Source organism: Ceratotherium simum, chromosome 31, assembly GCF_057802395.1.
Source record: "Ceratotherium simum simum isolate JZ-2026a chromosome 31, ASM5780239v1, whole genome shotgun sequence".
Lineage (NCBI taxonomy): Eukaryota > Metazoa > Chordata > Mammalia > Perissodactyla > Rhinocerotidae > Ceratotherium > Ceratotherium simum.
This window is the reverse complement of record NC_141930.1, coordinates 16,110,899-16,133,076: the sequence shown is the minus strand read 5'-3', so window position 1 is coordinate 16,133,076 and position 22,178 is coordinate 16,110,899. Positions and strand designations below refer to the sequence as shown.

At 39.7% G+C, this 22,178-nt stretch overlaps 1 protein-coding gene across 1 annotated transcript in view; it reads right to left on the bottom strand.

Moving 5' to 3' along the window:
* Positions 1-13,111: 13,111 nt before the first annotated feature.
* The window catches only part of LACTB2 (lactamase beta 2), a 51,494-nt gene continuing 42,427 nt past the window's right edge, over positions 13,112-22,178 (bottom strand). Inside the window, exon 8 of the mRNA XM_087420438.1 lies at positions 13,112-21,691. The gene's annotated coding sequence lies outside the window, so the exon portion shown is untranslated. The remainder of the gene's footprint in view (positions 21,692-22,178) is intronic.

The following is a 22,178-nucleotide window of genomic DNA, read 5'->3' as shown; positions in this document are numbered from 1 at the left end:
GCCATTAAATCCTCTGAGGGTAGGTCATGGTGGTGGGGAAAGTGGTCTCACCAAGGCCCTTGGGGGCCTCTCTTAAGCAGATTGACTGCTCAGGGGTGTCCAGCTTTGGAGACCCATCGGGTGTCCAGCATGGTGCTGGCTACTGTCTGTACGGTAACCATATTCTGAGTGAGGGATGTTTTGGCAAATGTAGCTCGGACCCTGAGTTGGGATTCTCCGGATACTTTTAATGATTTAAAAAACAGCACATGGAAGATTATTTGGAACTGGATCTATCCAGGAAAATCTCTGGCATAGGGTTGCAATAATTACGAGAAATATAAGAGAGACAGGTGATCTTCGCCCTCAAAGAGGTTATTTCTAGTTGGCCATACAAGACATACATAAGAACGAAGAAACAGTTCTGAGATGATATGACAGTAAGTGTAAGACAGTGTCTAAGAGAAGTGAATATGAACTAAAATGGGCCTCTTGGAATTTAACCTCTCTTAGGGGACAAAAGGGTGAAGAATAAGAAACTAATATTTGTTGCATGCTTACTACGTTCCAGGTATTTTGTTTTCACATAGGTTATATCATTTAGTCTTCACAGAAACCCTATGGAATAGATGTTATTTTTTTAATGTAAAAATGGGAAACTGAGGCCCAGAGAGGTTGAGTAATTTGCCCAAAGTCACAGGGATAGTAATCTGTCTGCTAAACATTTTTGTATCACGTAAATAGTCCAGGAAGACCGTGAACTTCCAGAAAACAATGATTCTCAACCTAATCCATTTACGAGATTGGTTCCTGGCCTGATAGAAACATATTTTTTTTTAAAAAAGCAACTCATTTATCTGTTTACATGCTATTGTTATATCATTTGCAGTAAGTTTTAAAAATATAAAATTGCACTCATTTCGTAAGGAGGAAATTGTATTTCTACAAGGAAGCAAAACCACCCCATTAATAGTGGGAAATTGTGTCATTTTCTTGAGTATAAATTTTACTTCTATGGAAACTACAAATCGAATTTATAATACAGTGTTGTTACTAGTAGGTAAGACTGACAGGAGATGACACATCACACTTGGAGATGGGTCCGGCAGTTGAGGGAGAGCTAGCTGGTAACGGTTATGAAAAGTCTGTGACCTACCCAGACCACCCCTGTCCCTCTAGGGGTAGGACTGTGATCTTCTGACCTCTAGAAGCTCAAGGAGCCCAGGGTGGAGTTTCTCTCCTTATTTAACCTATAACTTATTTCACTTTATTTAATCTCACATTAGCACATCAGGGGCCTGAGTTAATGCTTCTTTGATAGAAGAGAGATCAGTTTCAGAAAGTGGCAAATGCAAAGTGAAGAAATGGAAACAAGTGTAAATGCTTTCAAGAAGTTTAGCTTTGCAGGGGAAGAGAGAGCAGAGTGTTAACTAAAGAGGAATAAGGAAGCCAAGGTAGGTTTTGTGATTGCTTTTGAATGATGTGACAATTGAGCCTGCTTAGGTGATGAGAAGGAAGGAAGAGAGCGAGAGGTTGAAGATATTGGGGAGACGGGGAGAGGTGGGAAAACTGATGGACTGAGGTCTCTAAGGTTTGGGATCCTCCAGAACATAGGTAGAGGATTAACTTTACATAGGAAGGGATACCTCTTTTCATACTGAAAGGAAGGAGGGAGGAGGAAGGGTCAGTAGAGACGAGGCAGTCATGGATTTGAGAATGGAGATTCTTCCACATGGGTGATGAGACCAGGAAGGGCAATGCAAGGAAGACTGTGAGCCAGAGTCCTGTTTTCAATGAATGAGTGGGGAGTAACATCAATGAGGGTGGAAGGAAAGATGGCCACAGGAGCAGGGGGTTTTCAGAAGACTGGCACTGTAATGGTTTGGAGAGGGAGGAGACTTAAGAGGGCTAAAGGGAATTGGTGGTTTGAGGGGAGGGCTAGGATATGGTTAAAGCAGCTGGTTAAGGGAATGTTTGGTACAGTGGTGGAGGATGTAGGGGAGTTTATTTATAATGGAATGGATTATATTAGTTATAACTCTTCTGGTTGCAAGTGACTGAAAGAGGATATATTGGACTGAAAGTTAACAGATTCAAAAGAAAAGCTTCAGGAACCAGGGTGCCTTGTGAATCTTAGGAACTAGAACTAGGCACTTGACCTCAACAGGACTCTCTCTCTCCCAATCTATCTCTTTTTTCTGTCTTCTGTTTCAGCTTGGCTTCATTTTTCCCTAATGTAAATGGACTTTATTTACATGGCAGAGAACATGGTCACTTGCAAGTTCTATCAGAACAATCCCAAGGAAAGATCTAGACCAAGCTGGTTTGGTTGCATTATCATTTCTGGGTCAATTTTTGTGACCCACCTAGGTCACTTGCTTCTCCCTGTGGGTAGGGTAAGTGAGTCTATTACCAGAAGGTGTGGAGGAAGGGGTGTTGGGCAAATAAGAACATAAAACACTATAGGTGTCCTGGAGAACATGGTGGAAAAGTTCTGGAGGTAGAGGAACAGCAGGAGGTGGTGGATCAGGAGAGAAAAATCCAATAGTAGTATGAATGTGAGTGAATGAGAAGAACAGATGGATTCAGTCACTTGTATTTGAAGCAATGACCAAGGCCTATGGAGATGTCTAGTAGGGTAGATTTCTGAAATAATGTCAGCAGACACACAGAGGAGGGGTCTTAGTTTGAATTTGTTGTGCTTTCCAGAGGGTCATAGTTCTCATGAACAGACAGGAAAATAGTGGTAGGTAAGGGGTTCCTGGGGAGGTTAGCACATGCTGGACGCAGCAGTAGATTTGGGGGATGCTTCATAAGGTGTAAGGGCACTTACATCTGTCAGGGAGGCCACCCAGTAGATCACTTTCACTTAAGGAGAATGAAATAGTGAAAGCATGATTCTGTGCAAAATGCTGCTTCTACAATTAGAAGGTCTTATGCTTCAGGGAATTTGTGACTGTTTGAACTGAGTTGATATCTTGTAGCCCTCAAAAAATGGTGTATGGCTCAGTGCCTAGTAGAACCAAGGTCTTGGGGTAGTGGCCAAGGATTCTTTGGAACTGTTTCCTTGTTTGCATCAGCCCCTGTGCTCTAAGACAAAGCTTACAGCACAAATGAAAACAATGAAAATGTATACAGTTCTTTGTAGCCCTCCAAGCACTCTTGATATGCATTATTAGTTTTAACCTCATATCAACCTAGAACATAATGTTATCTCTATTTCAAATAAGGAAACAGAGGCTCAGTAAAATTGTTTTGATTTTACACTTGTTTTGATTTTAAAACTTGCTTAAGATTTTACAACTATTAAATTTCAACTCCCAAGATGGAAGAATGTGAATTTTATCTTATAAAGTTATAATAAGATTTTACTAAAGAGTAAACATTGTATTTTGTGGAACTTAATGGGTATAAGTCAAAGTGAAATAATCATGAGGGATATGTGAATGTATTCTGTTAACAACAACAACAACAACAACAAAATAACAGCAAGTAGTATTTACTGGGTGCCAACCACTGTGCTAAACACTATGAACACTTAATACTCACCAACTCATTGAGTTAGGTACCAGTAGCATTCTTTTTCTACAGATGAGGAATTGATTGGGCAAATACTATTACTAAATGATTACTGTTACCACCACAACCACCATCACCATCACCGTCACCATGGTGGATGGAAACAGGAATAGGCCACATACAGGGAAATCAATTAGCAGTAGTTTATTTTAATTTGGAAAATGAGCACTAGGCCAGGGAAGAAAAGAGAAAAGGATAAATCCCTGAGACTAAGACAAAGGATAGGTTTTGTCCCTCTGAAGCAAGCCACTTTCATTTCCTAGGCAATTTATCACTCATTCTGAGCATCACTCATATCCACCAGCCTTTTCTTTGGTCTTCAAATTGCATCTACATCCTCGAATTATAGCACAAATATTGCCCCGCTAAGTGGAGTGGGGATTAAAAGAAACAGGAGTGACCAAGGACTAATTTAGCTTGGGACACGGGAGAATGGTGATGCTATTTACCCAAATGGTGAGTCGGGAAAGGGAGGTAATCAGGAACATGCAATTGTGGAGCAAGCAGAAAAGTTCAGTTGTGGATGTGCTGAGTTTCTTCACATTGATGCCTGGACTTGGGGAGAGAGCCAAGTTAAGAGTTTCTGCAGATAGCAAAAGATTCAGGCCTGGGGCTTTGGTGAATGATTCAAGCTCAAACACACATCTGGAAGTTGCTCAGCTGGGTGGTAGCGCTTAACTCCACTAAAATGGATTAGATCTTTGAGGTGGTGGAAAAAAAGAAAGAAGAGCAACGTATTTAGTCTTGGGGGTGTGCATAGCGAAGAGGCTGAAGGGGGATCAGGAGCTTAATTACACATACGGCATTTAACAAAAACAATTTTCAGAGTGCTTTTCAAACAGTCATTTCCCATGAAGCCTCCAGAAAATCTGAAAGATGAAACTTTTGAGCTCACAATATTCTTTCACTCTGTAATCCTAATAACTTATTTATTTTAGGTTTAAACGCTATTGCAAGGAACGTGCTCGTCCAAAGGGTAGTATTGTTATAAGTTATTTCCTCTGAAGTTGAAATTCATTAAGAACATACTAAATGTGACAAGTAATGCAATGGGGGAAAGAAAAGGAGAATAATTATGTCAAAAAACTGAATTCCAAGAAAAATTGTTGTAAGACTAGCTTCCAGGAAGCCAAGGCAAAAAGTGAACATGGTGAATTAACTAGATATTGTCCTATGTAGAGTTTTTGAAACATGGTTCATTATCAGTATCACGTGAATCCTCCCTCACCTGGAGATTCTGATGACTGGGTCTTACATGGGGTCTGGGAAGCTGTGTATTTTTTTAAAAGTTCCCCAGGGGATTTTGATAATTAGTAAGATTTGACAAGCACTAGTCTAATAAAGGAAACATACCAGTTCACAGGAGAGAAAACCTTTTTTCTAGCTCTGAAATCCAAAAGAGATTTTGTTCCATGGACACTGAAGAACACTGAATAATAAAATAGACAATGTTCTCAATAGCGTTAAAAAAAAAAACAGGTAGAGATTTTGTATGTGTCTATCTCACACTGACCTTTGAGAAAATAAAAACCAAGAAGAACTAAAGTATAGTTCTTTTGATGTGGAAAAGAACCGTCTGGGTTGACGGAAAAAATTATATTCTTGGTCCTCTTCAGAAATTCTGATTCAGTAAATTTGGGTAGGGACCAGAAATTTGCATTTGTAATAAGCACCCCAGTTGATAGCAATGCAGGTGGTCCAAGACCACATTTTTTTTTTTTTTGTGAGGAAGATTAGCCCTGAGCTAACATCTGTTGCCAATCCTCCTCTTTTTTGCCGAGGAAGATTGGTCCTGGGCTAATATCCATGCCCATCTTCCTCTACTTTATATGGGACGCTGCCACAGCATGGCTTGACAAGCGGCACATTGGTGCGCGCCTGGGATCCGAACCTGTGAACCCCGGGCCGCTGAAGCAGAGAGCACACACTTAACCACTGTGCCATCGGGCCGGCCCCCAAGACCACAGTTTTGCCCTGACAGAATGGATGGTTAACAATATTCCTTAAGAGTTTCAGATTTAGATATAAAATCTTGAGGTACACCATTTGTGATAGACATTTTCACCATTATTGAAAGTTGAAGCAGGGGAAGGAAGCAGAATTAATCTACTTCCACAAAGTAGGCTGGGAAGACGTCTGTGGTATAAAACCAGGCGGCTTCTTCTAGTGAATATTTTTCTTCAACTCCTGGGAAAATATTAAAATCTTATAGAATGATGGGAAAAAACATATGGGAAAACTAATTGACTAGTCTCTTGGTAGAGATGAACTTTACTCAAAACACTTAAGTACCAAAGACATCACAGTATTAATATAATCATGCATAAAACAAGGTCACATACATGTATCTTGAATTGCTGTAAACTAGGATATTTGGAAACCTTTGATTTGTAGCCATATGTGCTTTTCCGGACCAGTCTTCATTTTCAAATACACCAGGAAAACATATTCTTTTCTTTTTCAGAGGAGAGCTTCCTCATGGTCATTAGCCACCTCACACTTTAAAACACTAGTAAAAATAAGCAAGGGAATCTGTCATGTAAGTTTTAGCTTTTCTGCAGATTTTGTAGTGGGTAACTTGGCCAGCCAAAGAGAAAAAGTGGTGTTGGCTGCAGACTCTGAGACATATAGGCAGAGTTCTCTTCTCTTTACATTGGCTAGTTACTAAAATCCTATTCAATCTAGATCTCAATATGAGAAACTTGAACTATGATAGATCTTCAATGCTCTACTATATTGTGACTGGAAAACAAATTTGGGATCTCCATAGAACTGTAAATAGCACTCTGCTGGATTCAGGTAACCTTGGGTCTAGTTCTCTTTAGATGATTTTCATACAGTGAAACTTCAAATGTCATAAAAGTCGCTGACTCCAGTTCACCTTGATTCTCCAAGTCCTTCAGTTTAGATACTAGGTATAGGATTTCCGCTTAGGGAAAACTTTATGCTTGATAACTGTATCCATTAAGGAATATGAACTTAAAAATTCTTATCCTTAGGCCTGAGACATCATTAAATAAGCATGTACCTCTCATCATTTCCAATTCCTGATAATTTTTTGCAGGAGAAAATTCTAGGACAAAAGTGCCTGCTCCATTGGACTAAAGAGTTGGAACACACCCATTGCATAATAACAGTATCTTGACATTAAAATGTTTTGTTTATATCAAACTAATATATGTACCTAATTTAAAAATTAAATAGTACCAACAGGAAAACCATTTTCCCATTCTCTTTCTCTTTTTAAGATATTTCTTCTGGTATTAACCAATAAAATGCTTATACTTCTATTTCCTGATTTGTCAATCTTAGACTTTTTATTTATTTATTTTTTTTGTGAGGAAGATCAGCCCTGAGCTAACATCCATGCTAATCCTCCTCTTTTTTGCTGAGGAAGACGGGCTCTGAGCTAACATCTATTGCCAATCCTCCTCCTTTTTTTTCCCCCCAAAGCCCCAGTAGATAGTTGTATGTCATAGCTGCACATCCTTCTAGTTGCTGTATGTGGGACGCGGCCTCAGCATGGCCAGACAAGGTGTGTCGGTGCGCGCCCGGGGTTCCGAACCCGGGCCGCCAGTAGCGGAGCATGCGCACTTAACCGCTAAGCCACAGGGCCGGCCCTAGACTTTATTGACTTTCTATTATCATAGATGATAATTTGGCATTCTCAATCTCCCATTTCCTTCCCTTTATTATCTTATAACACAATTTTTAGTTAGTGTTTACATTATTGCTTATGTAAAATTGCAGAGTCAGATAGTATTTCATAATTATTTCCTTCCTTGTATAGCTTTTGTTTTTCGGAATCAATAATTGCCTCATTTTTTTCCCACCAGTACACAGTTCTATTAACTGATCATTGTTTCAGTTGCTCACCTAGAGCTGTTGTATGACCACCAGCAGTTTTTCCCCCCAAAGGTTCAAACATACCAGGTAATCTATCAGTCCCATATTCCTCCCTGGAGAGCTCTCTCTGAAGCCCCCACTTCCTCCTGCTCCAATCTGGAGCAGGCTTTGGGCACACCTTTGTTTTAGAACTTCCTTTTGACATCTTCTTTGTTGGATTTACTATTTCAGTTGTGTGCCTTCCTTCATGTTTTTCTGGAGTACATTATACAGCAATTCCCTAAAGAGAGGTGCATGGCATATATACTTTTTGAGTCCTTACATTCGCATATGATTGATAGTTTGGTTGGTTATAAACTTCTAGGATGCAAATAATTTCTTCCTCAAATTTTTGAAGGCATTATGTCCTAATATTCATTGAAAAAGCCAGTGCCATTTTGATTCATGTTCCCTTCTAAGTGATTCCAAACCCCCAATCCTATCACCATACTCACAACTTGGAATCTTTTAAGAGCTTTTCTTTATCCCGGATGTTCTGAAATTTTGTAACGGCATGACTTGGAATGGATTGCTTTATCTTTTTTATGTTATTGGGCACTAAGTAGTCTATTTCAATTGAAAGACTCATGTCCTTCAGTTCTGGGAAATTTTCCTGTATTTCTTCTTTGATAATTTCCGCATATTTTCAGTTCTATGTTTTCTATTTTCCATCTTTTTTCTTGTTGTTTTCCAAAAACTTGCTCAATTTTGTTTTTCAACCTTTCTGTTTATTTTGGTTATATATTTTTACTTTCCAAGACTTTTTCATAGAGCTCCTTTTCATAGTATCCTGTTCTTGCTTTACAAATTATAATAGCTTCCCTTCTCTCTCTAAGGATACTAATAATTAAAACCTTTTTCTCTATATTGTCTTTTTTCCTTACTCCTGCTTGTTTTGCTCTTTCATTTCTGACGATCTTTGGATTGCTGTTTATATTAAGAGATACTGATTGGGAACTGTATATACGTGTGGGTGGGTTTATGGGAGGATTTGTCAAATTGTAGGCTTCACTGTAGAGAGACGTGGCCATTCTGTTGGAGAACCCCATGTTAACTGTATGTGGTTTTTTTCTCTAGATCATTCACTTTCTCTCGAGATGAAATCTCCAATCTTCTACCTGACATTCACCTACTTGGAAGCCACTGTTCTGTAGACATGTAAGGAAAGGGGAATGGAGGTCTACTGTTTTGACTTTCACTTAATTTTTTTTTCTGCCTTTCACCTCCAAGAATAAACTTTGGTATCTTTTTTGGGGTGGTGGCTGCCTGGCTGCGTAGCACTGGGGTATGTTGCACACATAAGCTTTCAACAATCCAATTTTAGAACAGAGCAGTACCCTCACCTTCTGCAGTACTTGGTGCCTGCAAGTCCTTATCTTCTCAAAGGGTTGTTAAGGTGAATTGGCTCTCTTCCCTCCTGCAGCCATTTTAGGCTCAAGTTTTATCACTGACCTAGCTCCATCTGCTGTCTTTGAAATTTTATTAAAATCTCTGCAATCTCCTTTTTCACTCTGTCTTCTCTGGTTTATACCTTTTACTATTATTTTTTATCTATACCTCTGTATACTTAATATGTATTATTTTTTATTCGGTCTTGGAAAGGAGTAGCAATAAACATGTGGTCGATCTGCCATAAATAATTGGTACTAAGAATTACATTTTCAAAGAATAATGCTTAATATGTTTTTAAAAACTGCCTATAATGTTAATGGAATTTAATGTGGATTTGCTGGGGATTCAGAATTTTAGCATTTATGAGCAATCTTTCAGGATAAAATTGGTAATAAGCAGTCACTTTGTTGAGAATTTGTTATACAATGGATAAAATAAGCATAAACAGCACAAAAAACAAGAGTCTTCATTTAATAGTTGCCCTTTTTTTTTAGACTCTCTTCTGGCTGCTATACCACCACTCTCCCAGTGATTATCCCATCCTTGATCAAGGTTTCTTAATCTTCCTGCTAATTTCTTTTCTTGTATACCCACCCCAAGGTTGTCTACACACACCTACCCATGGTTTTAATTGCAACCTCAGTACTGATGATTTCCTAATGTATATCTCTAACTCAGGTCTCTTTCATAAGCTTCTCTGCAGATTCCATTCTCCCAGTGGTCATGTACCTCCCCACTGTCTTGGGGGACCAGCATAGTAGATCCTGTGAGATAGGCTCAGGCCTTTTATTTTGATTAAAATGTTTTATTATTTATATTTTGAACATGCAATACATTCATATAATTCAAAATTCAAAAGATATAAAAGGGTATATTGTGACATTTCTACTCCATCCCCTGTCCCTCAGCTACCCATAAGTTCCCCTCCTGGGAGGTAATCAATGTTAGCAGTTTTTTATGTTTTGATATCTTTCTAGAGATATTGTATGCATACACAAGTAAATAACAGTTATATATGCCCCTCCTCCATTCTCCACTTTAATTCCAAATATTTCAAAAGCTCCAGCACCAATGCAACTGGAACTAAGACTTTCACAATCAATATCTCAAATATTGGGCTGGCCTGGTGGTATAGTGGTTAAGTTCACACGCTCCGCTTCGGCGGCCTGGGGTTCTCTGGTTCAGATCCTGGGTGTGGACCTACACACCGCTCATCAAACCATGCTGTGGCAGCATCCCACATACAAAATAGATGAAGACTGGCAAAGATGTTAGCTCAGGGACAATCTTCCTCAAGCAAAAAGAGGAAGACTGGCAACAGATGTTAGCTCAGGGCCAATCTTCCTCACCACACACACAAAAAAGTATAAGTAGTAAAACATTTAAAAAAATATTTCAAATATTGAACTTCCTTTTTTTTTTCTATCAAAACAAAGTATCTTTTCAGGCATCCCCAAAAATGGAATGGGGGAAAAGACTGATAATGATGAATTTTCCTGCACCAACAAGGCCTGGAAATTGGTAGCAAGTTTCATGCTGATCCATTGCTCTGTTAGGCACAGAAAGACTTGCAAGGGAGGGGACATCGATGTATAGTACTGGCAGAATTTAAGAAACACATGCACTTGAATCTTTTCCCATTTTTTCCAGGATTCTAGCTTCCCTGCTACTAGCCAACTTTACTTTTTCTTTCTTTCTTTATCTTTTTGCTGAGGAAGATTCGCCTTGAGCTAATCTCAGATCCGTTGCCAATCTTCCTCTTTTTTTCTTTTTATGTGAGCCACCACCACAGCATGGCTACAGATGAGTGGTGTAGGTCTGTGCCTGGGAACTGCACCCGGGCCGCCAAAGTGAGCACACCGAACTTAACCACTAGGCCACTGGGGCTGGCCCTACTGACTTTTTCTTTTTTTTTTTTTAAATTTTTATTTATTTATTTATTTCCCCCAAAGCCCCAGTAGATAGTTGTATGTCATAGCTGCACAGCCTTCTAGTTGCTGTATGTGGGACGCGGCCTCAGCATGGCCGGAGAAGCGGTGCCTCAGTGTGCGCCCGGGATCTGAACCCGGGCCGCCAGCAGCGGAGCGCGCACACTTAACTGCTAAGCCACGGGGCCGACCCCCTACTGACTTTTTCTTGAAGTGACAATCTGGAGATATGAAAATACTCCCAAATAACGTAAAAATACTCAAAAAGCCTTACAGAAACACACAGAAAAGATTCAAGTTGCACAGAGTTGGTCTAGGCATTCTGTGAGCTACTACAGAGAACTCTATTTCACACACATTGGAAAGAAAGGAAAGCTCTTCAGTAAGGAATCAATATCGGTTCAGCATCTTCCTGTGACACTCGTCTTCATCTGAGAACAGACCTCACCCACTCTGGCCACAGGGGTAGGCACATGACCAAGCTGGGCCAAATACAGTACCTCATGTTTCCTTGTCCACAGGGACTGGCCTAAGGAGTGGGTAATCATCCAGTCATTGAGTCCTTCCCCTAGGATTTTTCAAACTGAAGCTGGAAGAACCAGCATTTCCTGCTGGTTGTGGAGTAGTTAGGATAAGTGCCCAGAGCTGCCCATATCCATGTCCTCTACCAGGTGAAGAAGACAATCTGCTGTGGGGTCTCTGACCCACAAGAAAGAAATAGAGGTGAGGGGTTTGGGGTTGTATTGATGGGATCCAAATCTTCATTTTTGTTCAGAAGCCTGGCTCCACTCTCATCCTTCTCAGGTTGATTATGTGCCCCAACCAACTTCTCATTTTCTTAAGCTGGTTGAAAATAAGTTTGCAACAAAATATATCCTATCTATTTAGCCCCAGCTCCATATATCTAAATGCATATAGGTATCTCCCTCTGGATGTGCCTTGGTACTTCAAACTGATATCTATAGTACAATGCGTCTTGCCTCCCTTCCCCACTCTACCTACCCCCTTTCCTGTATTCTCTCATCCTGGTTATCAAGTTAACATCTACACAGCTGCCCAAGCCAGAAATCTATAGCTCTACTAGACTTCTGCCTTTCTACCTGATCCCCAGCCCTCAAGATCTAATTGGTTTTTAAGTGCTATTCCTCTTCTTAAATATTTCTCATATCTGTTACCCCGTCTTCTGCTACCTTTGAGAGCCCTTCTGCTGCTTCTGTTTTCCTTCCCCCACTGTACCTTTTCAGGCCAAATCTCAGGATGCTTACCCTGCTCACTGCCTCTGTTGAATGGGGTTCCCTTCTGATAAAGTTTCCTGTGACCCCTCTGGTCCCAGAGGACTGGTCTAGAGCAGTTACCATAAAGGCTGGTCAGTAACATATAAGACAGGATGGAAGAAAAGCTCTCTCAAACAGGGATACTGAAGATTAATTACACCAATTAGGTCCTCTTCTATGAGGGGATCTGAATCTGAGACACATAGAGGGCCACTTAGTTGTTGCAAACAGAAACTGAAGATGCACAGGGAGAAGGCAGAGGCAATGACAAGGGGAAGGCAGAAACTGTTGAGTAAACAGAAAATGGGTAAGCGGAAGCTATGAGTAATCCAAAACTACTGGGTATTTTGAATGGAGGGTAGGGTAATTGGCTAGAGTAACAGAAACAAAAAGAGGAATGAAATCACCATAATTGTTGGGGACAAACTCTTGCTGTTAAGGAGGCAACAAAATAATACTAGAACTGTCCTGGACCAGGACCTGCTTTCCAATTCCTAAATTATGTATACTCCAGCCTGTGTGAAGCATGGCTGGACAACAGTACATTGGTTTCTGTGAGATTTCTGTGTTCCCACGAGATTCTTTTTATCCCTATGACCTCAACCCACAAACACTATAGAGTCTAGCCATATAAATTAGTTCCCCCAACCATGTGATGTTCTGCCATATCTTGTTTATGTGCATACACTATTTCTTCCAACTGGAACAATTCTTCTCATCTCCCCAGTATCCCTAACTTCTTCACCTGGCTACCACTTACTCATCTTCTAAGATCGACCTCAGGCTCCTCTAAGCAGCTTTCTAGAACCCAACCAGGTTAGATACTCTTCCTTTACTCCAAAGAAATTTAAGGTACTGCATATTGTAATTGTGTGTCTCTGCAAGAAGAATATGAGCTTCTTTTGAGAGCAGAGATGCTATTTTGTTCCCTTTGGATCCCCAGTACCTGACCCCAGCACAAAGCAGATACTTAATGCCATTGATTTTGTTAAAGCTCAGTTGCCTAGACTCTTCTGAATAACCAAAAAGTTTAATAGCCTTCCATGATCACCCCTCTTCCAATAGATCCACTTGCAGCTTGAAGTGTGCCATGGCATTTAAAAAGACGATACGTGATCACGGCTTTGTGCATGAGATTTCCTCAGTTCAGGAATTCAGTTCAGAATCCTCATCCCTCTCCCCTAACTCCCTCCAAGAATGGAAGTAGGGAGACCAGAGTTAAGGATTATTGCAGTAGTCCAGGCAAGAGAGGATGATGGCCTGGACTAAGGAGTACTGGTGGACCAAGAGGTAGTGATTGATTCTAGAGGTATAATAGTCAGTAACTACTTGGTGAAGAATTGGATATGGGATGAGGGAGGGGTGATATCAAAAATGACTACTGAGTTTTCTGATTTGATTAACTGAATGGCATTTTTATTCAAAGAGATAGGAAAGAATGGAGGAGAAACAAGTTAAGAGGCAACTAAACATTCACATATTCATATAATCAGATTTCTTCTTCTCTAAATTTTTATTTTATTTATTTTTCATTGGTGTCATAATAGTTTATAACATTCTGAAATTTCAGTTGTACATTATTATTTGTCAGTCACCATATATATGTGCCCCTTTACCCCTTATGCCTAGCCCCAACCCCTCTGGTAACCACTAATCTGTTCTCTTTGTCCATGTATTTGTTTCTCTTTCACAAAGGAGTGAAATCATATGGTGTTTGTCTTTCTCTGACTGGCTTATCTCACTTAACATAATACCCCCAGTTCTATCCACGTTGTTGCAAATGGGACGATTATGTCTTTTTTATGGCTGAGTAGTATTCCATTGTGTATATGTGTGTGTGTATATATGTATGTATGTGTATATATATATATATGTATGTATATATATATATATATATATATATATATATATATATATATATATATATACCACATCTTCTTTATCCACTCATCTGTTGATGGGCACTTGAGTGGCTTCCACATCTTGGCTATTGTGAATAATGCTGCAGTGAACATAGGGGTGCATAAGTCTCTCTGAATTGTTGACTTCAAGTTCTTTGGATAAATACCCAGTAATGGTATAGCTGGGTCATATGGTATTTCTATTTTTAATTTTTTGAGAAATCTTCATACTATTTTCCATAGTGGCTGCACCAGTTTGCATTCCTACCAACAGTGTATGAGGGTTCCCTTTCCTCCACATCCTCTTCAACATTTTTTTTTTGTCTTGGTGATTATACCCATTCTAATAGGTGTAAGGTGATATCTCATTATAGTTTTGATTTGCATCTCCCTGATGATTAGTGATGTTGAACATCTCTTCATGTGCCTATTGGCCATCTGTATATCTTCTTTGGAAAAATGTCTGTTCATATCCTCTGCCCATTTTTTGATCGACTTGTTTTGTTGTTGTTGAGTTGTATGAGTTTTTTTAATATATTTTGGACATTAACCCCTTGTCAGATATATGATTTACAAATATTTTCTCCCAGATGGTGGGTTGTCTTTTCGTTTTGTTCATAGTTTCTTTTGCCTTGCAGAAGCTCTTTAGTCAGATGAAGTCCCATTTATTTTTTCTTTTGCTTCCCTTGCCTGAGTAGATATGGCATTCGAAAAGATCCTTCTAAGACTGATGTCAAAGAGTGTGCTGCCTATATTTTCTTCTAGGAGTTTTATGGTTTCACATCTTACCTTCAAGTCTTTAATCCATTTTGAGTTAATTTTTGTGTATGGTGAAAGATAATGGTCTACATTCATTCTTTTGCATGTGGGTGTCCAGTTTTCCCAACACCATTTATTGAAGAGACTTTCCTTTCTCCATTGTATGTTCTTAGCTCCTTTGTCAAGGATTAGCTGTCTGTAGATGTGTGGTTTTATTTCTGGGCTTTCAATTCTGTTCCATTGATCTGTGTGTCTGTTTTTGTACCACTACCATGCTGTCTTGATTACTATAGCTTTGTAGTATATTTTGAAGTCAGGGATTGTGATGCCTCCAGCTTTGTTCTTTTTTCTCAGGATTGCTTTAGCTATTCGGGGTCTTTTTTTCTCCACATGAATTTTAGGATTCTTTGTTCTATTTGCGTGAATAATCTCATTGAGAGTCTGCTTGGGATTGCATTAAATCTGTAGATTGTTTTAGGTAGTATGGACATTTTAACTATGTTTATTCTTCCAATACATGTGCATGGAATAGCTTTCCATTTCTTTATGTCATCATTGATTTCTTTCAGTAATGTCTTATAGTTTTCATTGGATAGGTCTTTCCCTTCCTTGGTTAAATTTATTCCTAGATATTTTATTCTTTTTGTTGTGACTGTAAGTGAGATTGTATTCTTGAGTTCTCTTTCTGTTAGTTCATTATTTGAGTATAGAGATGCAACTGATTTTTGTAAGATAATATTGTACCCTCCAACTGTTGATTATTTCTAATAGTTTTCGGATGGATTCTTTAGGGTTTTCCATATATAAAATCATATCATCCGCAAACAGCGAGAGTTTCACTTCCTCCTTGCCTATTTGGATACCTTCTATTTCCTTTTCTTCCCTAATTGCTCTGGCCAAAACCTCTAGTACTATGTTGAATAAGAGTGGTGAAAATGGGCACCCTTGTCTTGTTCCTGTTCTCAAAGGGATGGCTTTCAGTTTTTCCCCACTGAGTATGATGTTGGCTGTGGGTCTGTCATATATGGCATTTATTATGTTGAGGTACTTTCATTCTATACCCATTTTATTCAGAGGTTTTTTTTTTTATGATAAATGGGTGTTGGATCTTGTCAAATGCTTTCTCAGCATCTATTGAGATGATCATGTGGTTTTTATTCTTCATTTTGTTAATGTGGTGTATCATGTTGATTGATTTGTGGACGTTGAACCATCCCTGTGTCCCTAGTATAAATCCCACTTGATCATGATGTATGATCCTTTTGATGTATTGCTGTATGCAGTTTGCCAATATTTTGTTGAGGATTTTTGCATCTATGTTCATCAGCGATATTGGCCTGTAGTTTTCCTTCTTTGTATAGTCCTTGTCAGCTTTTGGGATCAGGGTGATGTTGGCCTTGTAAAATGTGTTGGGAAGTGTTCCATCTTCTTCAATTTTTCAGAATAATTTGAGGAGGATAGTTACTAAATCTTCTTTGAATGTTTGGTAGAATTCTCCAGAGAAGCCATCTGGTCCTGGACTTTTATTTTTTGGGAGTTTTTTAATTCTGTTTCAATCTCTTTACTTGTGATTGTTCTATTCAGATTCTCTATTTCTTCTTGGCTCAATTTTGGGAGATTGTATGAGTCTAAGAATTTATCCATGTCTTCTAGATTGTCCAATTTGTTGGCATATAGTTTTTCATAATATTCTGTTATAATCCTTTGTATTTCTGTGGTATCCGTTGTAATTTCTCCTCTTTCATTTCTAATTTTATTTGAGCCTTCTCTCTTTTTTCCTTAGTCAGTCTGGCTAAGGGTTTGTCAATTTTGTTTATCTTCTCAAATAACCAGCTCTTAGTTTCACTGATCCTCTCTATTGTTTTTTTTTGGATCAATTTCATTTATTTCTGCTCTAATTTTTATTATTTCCCTCCTTCTGCTGACTTTGGGCTTTGTTTGTTTTTCTTTTTATAGTTCTTTTAGACGTAGTTTAAGATTGCTTATTTGAGATTTTTGTTGTTTGTTAAGGTGGGCCTGTATTGCTATGAATTTCCCTCTCAGGACTGCTTTTGCTGCATCCCATATGAAATGATAAGGTGTATGTTCATTTTCATTTGTCTACAGATAGTTGATTTCTCCTTTAATTTCTTCAGTTATCCACTGGTTGTTCAATAGCATCTTGTTTAGTCTCCATGTGTTTGTCACTTTCCCAGACTTTTTCTTTTAGTTGATTTCTAGTTTCATAGTCTATGGTCAGAAAAGATGCTCGTTATGATTTTAATCTTCTTAAATTTATTGAGGCTTGCCTTGTTTCCTAACATGTGCTCTATCTTTTGAGAATGTTCCATGTGCACTTGAGAAGAATGTGTATTCTGTTGATTTTGAATGGAGTGTTCTATACATATCTATTAAGTCCATCTGGTCTAGTTTTTCATTTAGTTCCACTATTTCCTTGTTGACTTTCTGTCTGGTTGATCTATCTATTGATGACAGTGGGGTATTAAGGTCTCCTATATTATTGTGTTGTTGTTAATATCTCCTTTTAGGTTTGTTAATAGTTGCTTTATGTACTTTGGTGCTCCTGTGTTGGTTGATATATATATGTCTTCTTGGTGGAGTGTCCCTTGTATCATTATATACTGCCCCTTTTTGTCTCTCATTGTTTTTTTATCTTGAAGTCTACTTTGTCTGATATAAGTATGGCGACACTTGCTTTCTTTTGTTTGCCATTAGCTTGGAGTATCATCTTTCATCCCTTCACTCTAAGCCTGTGTTCGTTTTTAGAGCTGTGTTTCCTGGAGGCAGAAAATTGTTAGATCTTGTTTTCTAATCCATCCAGCCACTCTATATCTTTTGATTGGAAAATTCAATCCATTTACATTTAGAGTTATTACTGATATATGAGGGCTTAATGCTCCCGTTTTATTGCTTGTTTTTCAGTTGTTATGTATTTCCCTTGTTTCTTATCCCATGTCATTTTTGTGGCTATGATGGTTTTCTCTTTTTTTATGAATTGTGTCTCTATTCTGATTTTTTGTTTAGTGGTTACCATGAGGTTTGTATAAAAGATCTCATAGATGAGACAGTCCATTCCCTGATAGCCTCTTGTTCCCCTAGTCTAAGCACGTTTCATCCCTTTCCTCTTCCCCTTCTAAGTTATTATTGTCACAACTTATTCTGTTATGTGTTGTGAATTTGTGGTTAAAATGAAGTCATAATATTTATTTTTGATGTTTTCTTTCCTTTTATCTTTAGAATTATAATTAAGTGTTTGCTAATCGTTCTGATAGAGAGTTACAATTTTATGATTTTGCCTTCCTATTTCCTTGCTCGAGTCTTTGTAAACCCTTTCTTCTTTTTTTTTTTTTTCAGGTATGAGGGGCTTCTTGATCAAATCTTGTAGCAGGGGTCTTGTGGCAATGAACTCCCTCAGCTTTTGTTTATCTGGGAAAATTTTTATTTCTCCATCATATCTGAAGGATATTTTCACTGGATATAGTATTCTTGGCTGAAAGTTTTTGTCTTTCAAAATTTTGAATATATCATTCCACTCTCTCCTAGCCTGTAAGGTTTCTGCTGAGAAATCCGCTGAAAGCCTGATAGGGGTTCCTTTGTAGATTATTTTCTTTTGTCTTGCTGCCCTTAATACTTTTTCTTCGTCATTGACTTTTGCCAGCTTTACTAACATATGCCTTGGAGAAAATCTTTTTACATTCATGTAATTAGGAGTTTTGTTGGCTTCCTTTACATGTAATTCCAGCTCCTTCTCCAGGTTTGGGAAGTTCTCAGTTATTATTTCTTTGAACAAGCTCTCTGCTTTTTCTCTCTATTCTTCCTCTGGAATACCTATAATCATTATGTTGCATTTCCTAATTGAGTCGGATATTTCTCGGAGAATTTCTTCATTTCTTTTTAGTCTAAGTTCTCTCTCCTCCTCCATTTGAAGCATTTCTGTATTCCTATCATCTAGATTGCTAATTCTATCCTGCATATTGTCAGCCCTGTTAAGGACTCCAGATTTTTCTTTATCTCATCCATTGTGTTTTTCATCTCCAACAATTGATTGTTTTTTTTTTATAGTTTCAATCTCTTTTGTGAAGAATTCCCTCTGTTCAGTAATTTGGTTGTTGATTTCATTGAACCGTCTTTCAGAATTCTCTTGTAACTCGTTGAGTTTTCTTATGATGGCTGTCTTGAATTCTCTATCATTTAGATTGTAGATTATCTGTGTCTTCAGGATTGATTTCTGAGTGTTTGTCTTTTTCCTTCTGGTATTAATATATTTCTTTATACCATTTGATGGAGTGGATTTGTGCCAGCGCATAGTGACAGTATCTGGATGCAGGGAGACCTGCAGCTCCTGGGGGGGGTGTGTGTGCAGGAGATGTGTAATCTGAGCCCACTGCCACGATCCCCGTCAGCTGTGCCTGTCTGAGCCTGGACCACTCCTTGGGATTGCAGCAGCCCTGTGGGGTTTCCCACTGAATGGGAAAGCAGTCACGTGATGGGCTCAGGGCTGCTCCTGCCTGCTCCCACAGTCCCACAGAGTTGTGCTCCCTCTTTGGGGCTGCAGCAGTACTATGAGCATTCACGGCAGCTGGGAGCTCATTTTGTTCACGCCACCATCTGTTCCTAGGTCACACCACCTGTTGTGCTTGGTGGGCAGGACCTGCCCTCTGGGACCAGCCGGAGCCACTCCCCAGGACTGCAGTGCGATTGTGGACTCTCCCACTGGAAGAGAGAGTGATCACATGGGAGCTCAAGGCTACTGCTGCCTGCTCCCACAGTCACACAGAGTTGTGCTCCCCACTTTGGGGCCGCAGTGGTGCTATGGGCGTTCACAGCAGCTAGGAACTTGTTTGGTTCACCTGGACTCAGAGCTCAGCCACCATCTGCTGCTAGGCTGCATCAGCTGTTGTGCTTGGTGGGCGGAATCTCCCCTCTGGGAGCAGGCCAAAGTCATTCCCTGGGATCGCAGTGGGATTGTGGACTCTCTCACCAGACGAGAGAGTGATCACACATGGGCTCAGGGCTACTGCCGCCTGCTCCCACAGTCCCGCCAAGACACACTTCCCCTCACTGGGGCCACAGCGGTACTATGGGCATTCACGGCAGCCAGGAGCTTGTTCACCCGGGCGGCAGCTCAGCTGCCCTCTGATCCTAGGTTGCACCAGCCTTTGTGGTTGGTGGGTGGGGTCTCCCCACTGGGTCTAAGCCTGCACTGCTCTCTGTGGGCCGCATGGCCCTGAGGACTCTCCCACCAGACGGGGAAGCGATCACATGGGGGCTCAGGGCTGCCGTCACCTGTTTCCACAGTTGCGCCGAGGTACGCTCCCACCCTCAGGGCCGCAGTGGTGCCATGATCACTCCAGCCAGGAAAGAAGTCACATGCATGCACTGGGCTGCCTGGGGGCCAGAGAGTGCTCACCTATCTCCACCACCTCCTCAGGGGGTAGTCCATCCACCTTCAGATGTATAGCTGCGAGGGTCTCTCAGGTGTCCTGATGTGCTGTGTGGGTATCCACTGCTGATCAATGAACGTCCTTTTAGTTGTAGTTCAAAGCAGGAGAGACAAAAGGAACAGCTCACTCCACCATGTTGCTGACGTCACCTCTCCACATCCAGGTGGTAGGGGGCTGTAGGCAAGTGAGATGCAAGGATTGCTTCTTCTGTCTCCAGGCTTCTCCCTGTGCATAGGTAGTGATGATCATCTTTGGGATGCAGGCCCGGTGAGTGTCCTCTTGTCTAAATTTTGCTGATATGTGTTGTACTTGGGGAATGGGAGTATTGATTTTTTTTTGGTGGTGGTGTTGGGGAAGATACAGTTATTATTTTTTAATTTACTATTTTAACCATTTTTAACTGTACCATTCAGTGGCATTAAGTACATTTACATTGTATGTACAATCATCACCACTATCTACCTCTACAACTTTTTTCATCTTCCCAAACTGAAATCCCTTACCTACTAAACAATAACTCCCCATTTCTCCCTCCCCTCAGTCCCTAGCATCCACTATTCTTTCTGTCTCTGAATTTGACTACTTTAGGTATCTCAGATAAGTGGAATCATATAGTATTTGTCCTTTTGTGACTGGCTTATATCATTTAGCATAATGTCTTCAAGTTTCATCCATATTACAGCATGTGTCAGAATCTCCTCCCTTTTTCAGGCTGAATAACTTTCCATTGTATGTATAGACAACATTTTATTTACCCATTCATCCTTCAGTGTACTCATGAGTTGCTTCCACCTTTTGGCTATTGTGAATAATGCTACCATGAACCTGGGAGTACAAATATCTGTTCAAGTCCCTGCTTTCAATTCTTTTGGGTATATACCCAGAAGTGGAATTGTTGGATTGTATTAATTCTGCTTAATTTTTTGAGGAACCATTATAATGTTTTCCATAGCAGCTGCACCATTTTACATTCCCACCAGTAATGTACAAGGGTTCTAATTTCTCCATATCCTCCCCAACACTTGTTCTTTTCTTTTTTTTTTTTTTAAAGATTTTATTTATTTTATTTTTTTCCCCCCAAAGCCCCAGTGGATAGTTGTGTGTCATAGCTGCGCATCCTTCTAGTTGCTGTATGTGGGACTCGGCCTCAGGATGAACGGAGAAGTGGTGCCTCGATGCGCACCCGGGATCTGAACCCGGGCCACCAGCATCGCAGCACGCGCACTTAACCACCAAGCCACAGGGCCGGCCCTCTTTTTTTTTTTGATACTAGCCATCTAATGGCTGTGAAGTGGTGTCTCATTGTGATTTTAACTTGCATTTCCCCAATGATTAGTGATGTTGAGCATCTTTTCATGTGCTTATTGGCCATTTATATATCTTCTTTGGAGAATTGTCTCTTCAAGTCTTTTGCCCATTTTTGAATTGGGTTGTTTGTCTTTTTGTCGCTGAGTTCACGGTTCTTTTGTAATATGCAATGGTTTCAGGAATAAAACAGGTCTCCAGGGCATGAGAATAAGTGTTTAGAATAGTCTGAAAGTGCTAGGGACCTTGGGAAAAGGGGCAGAAAGAGGTGAGGATGTCAAAGAAAGTTTAAAAAAATTTTTTAAGTCTTACTTTTAGGGAAGAGTAAAGAAAGTACACTTTCAGGATTCTAAGCTCATTTTAGTACAGTTATAGGCTGCATAACAACATTTCGGTCAAGGATGGACTGCATATACGATGATGGTCCCATAAGATTAGTACCATATAGCCTAGGTGTACAGTAGGCTATACCATCTAGGTTTGTGTAAGTCCACTCTAGGATGTTTGAACAACACTGAAATTGCCTAATGATGCATTTCTCAGAATGTATCCCTATCATTAAGCAATGCATGACTGTATTGTAGTTTGGCAATCTTATGGGTTAAATAAGCATTAGTGGGCTACCCTAAGAACCTAACCACTATTTAAGAACACAACTTATATAAAAAAATGCCCTGTCTTATAATCTTCTAATTTAAAAAAACTTTTGGTATATAATTCATATATATGCTG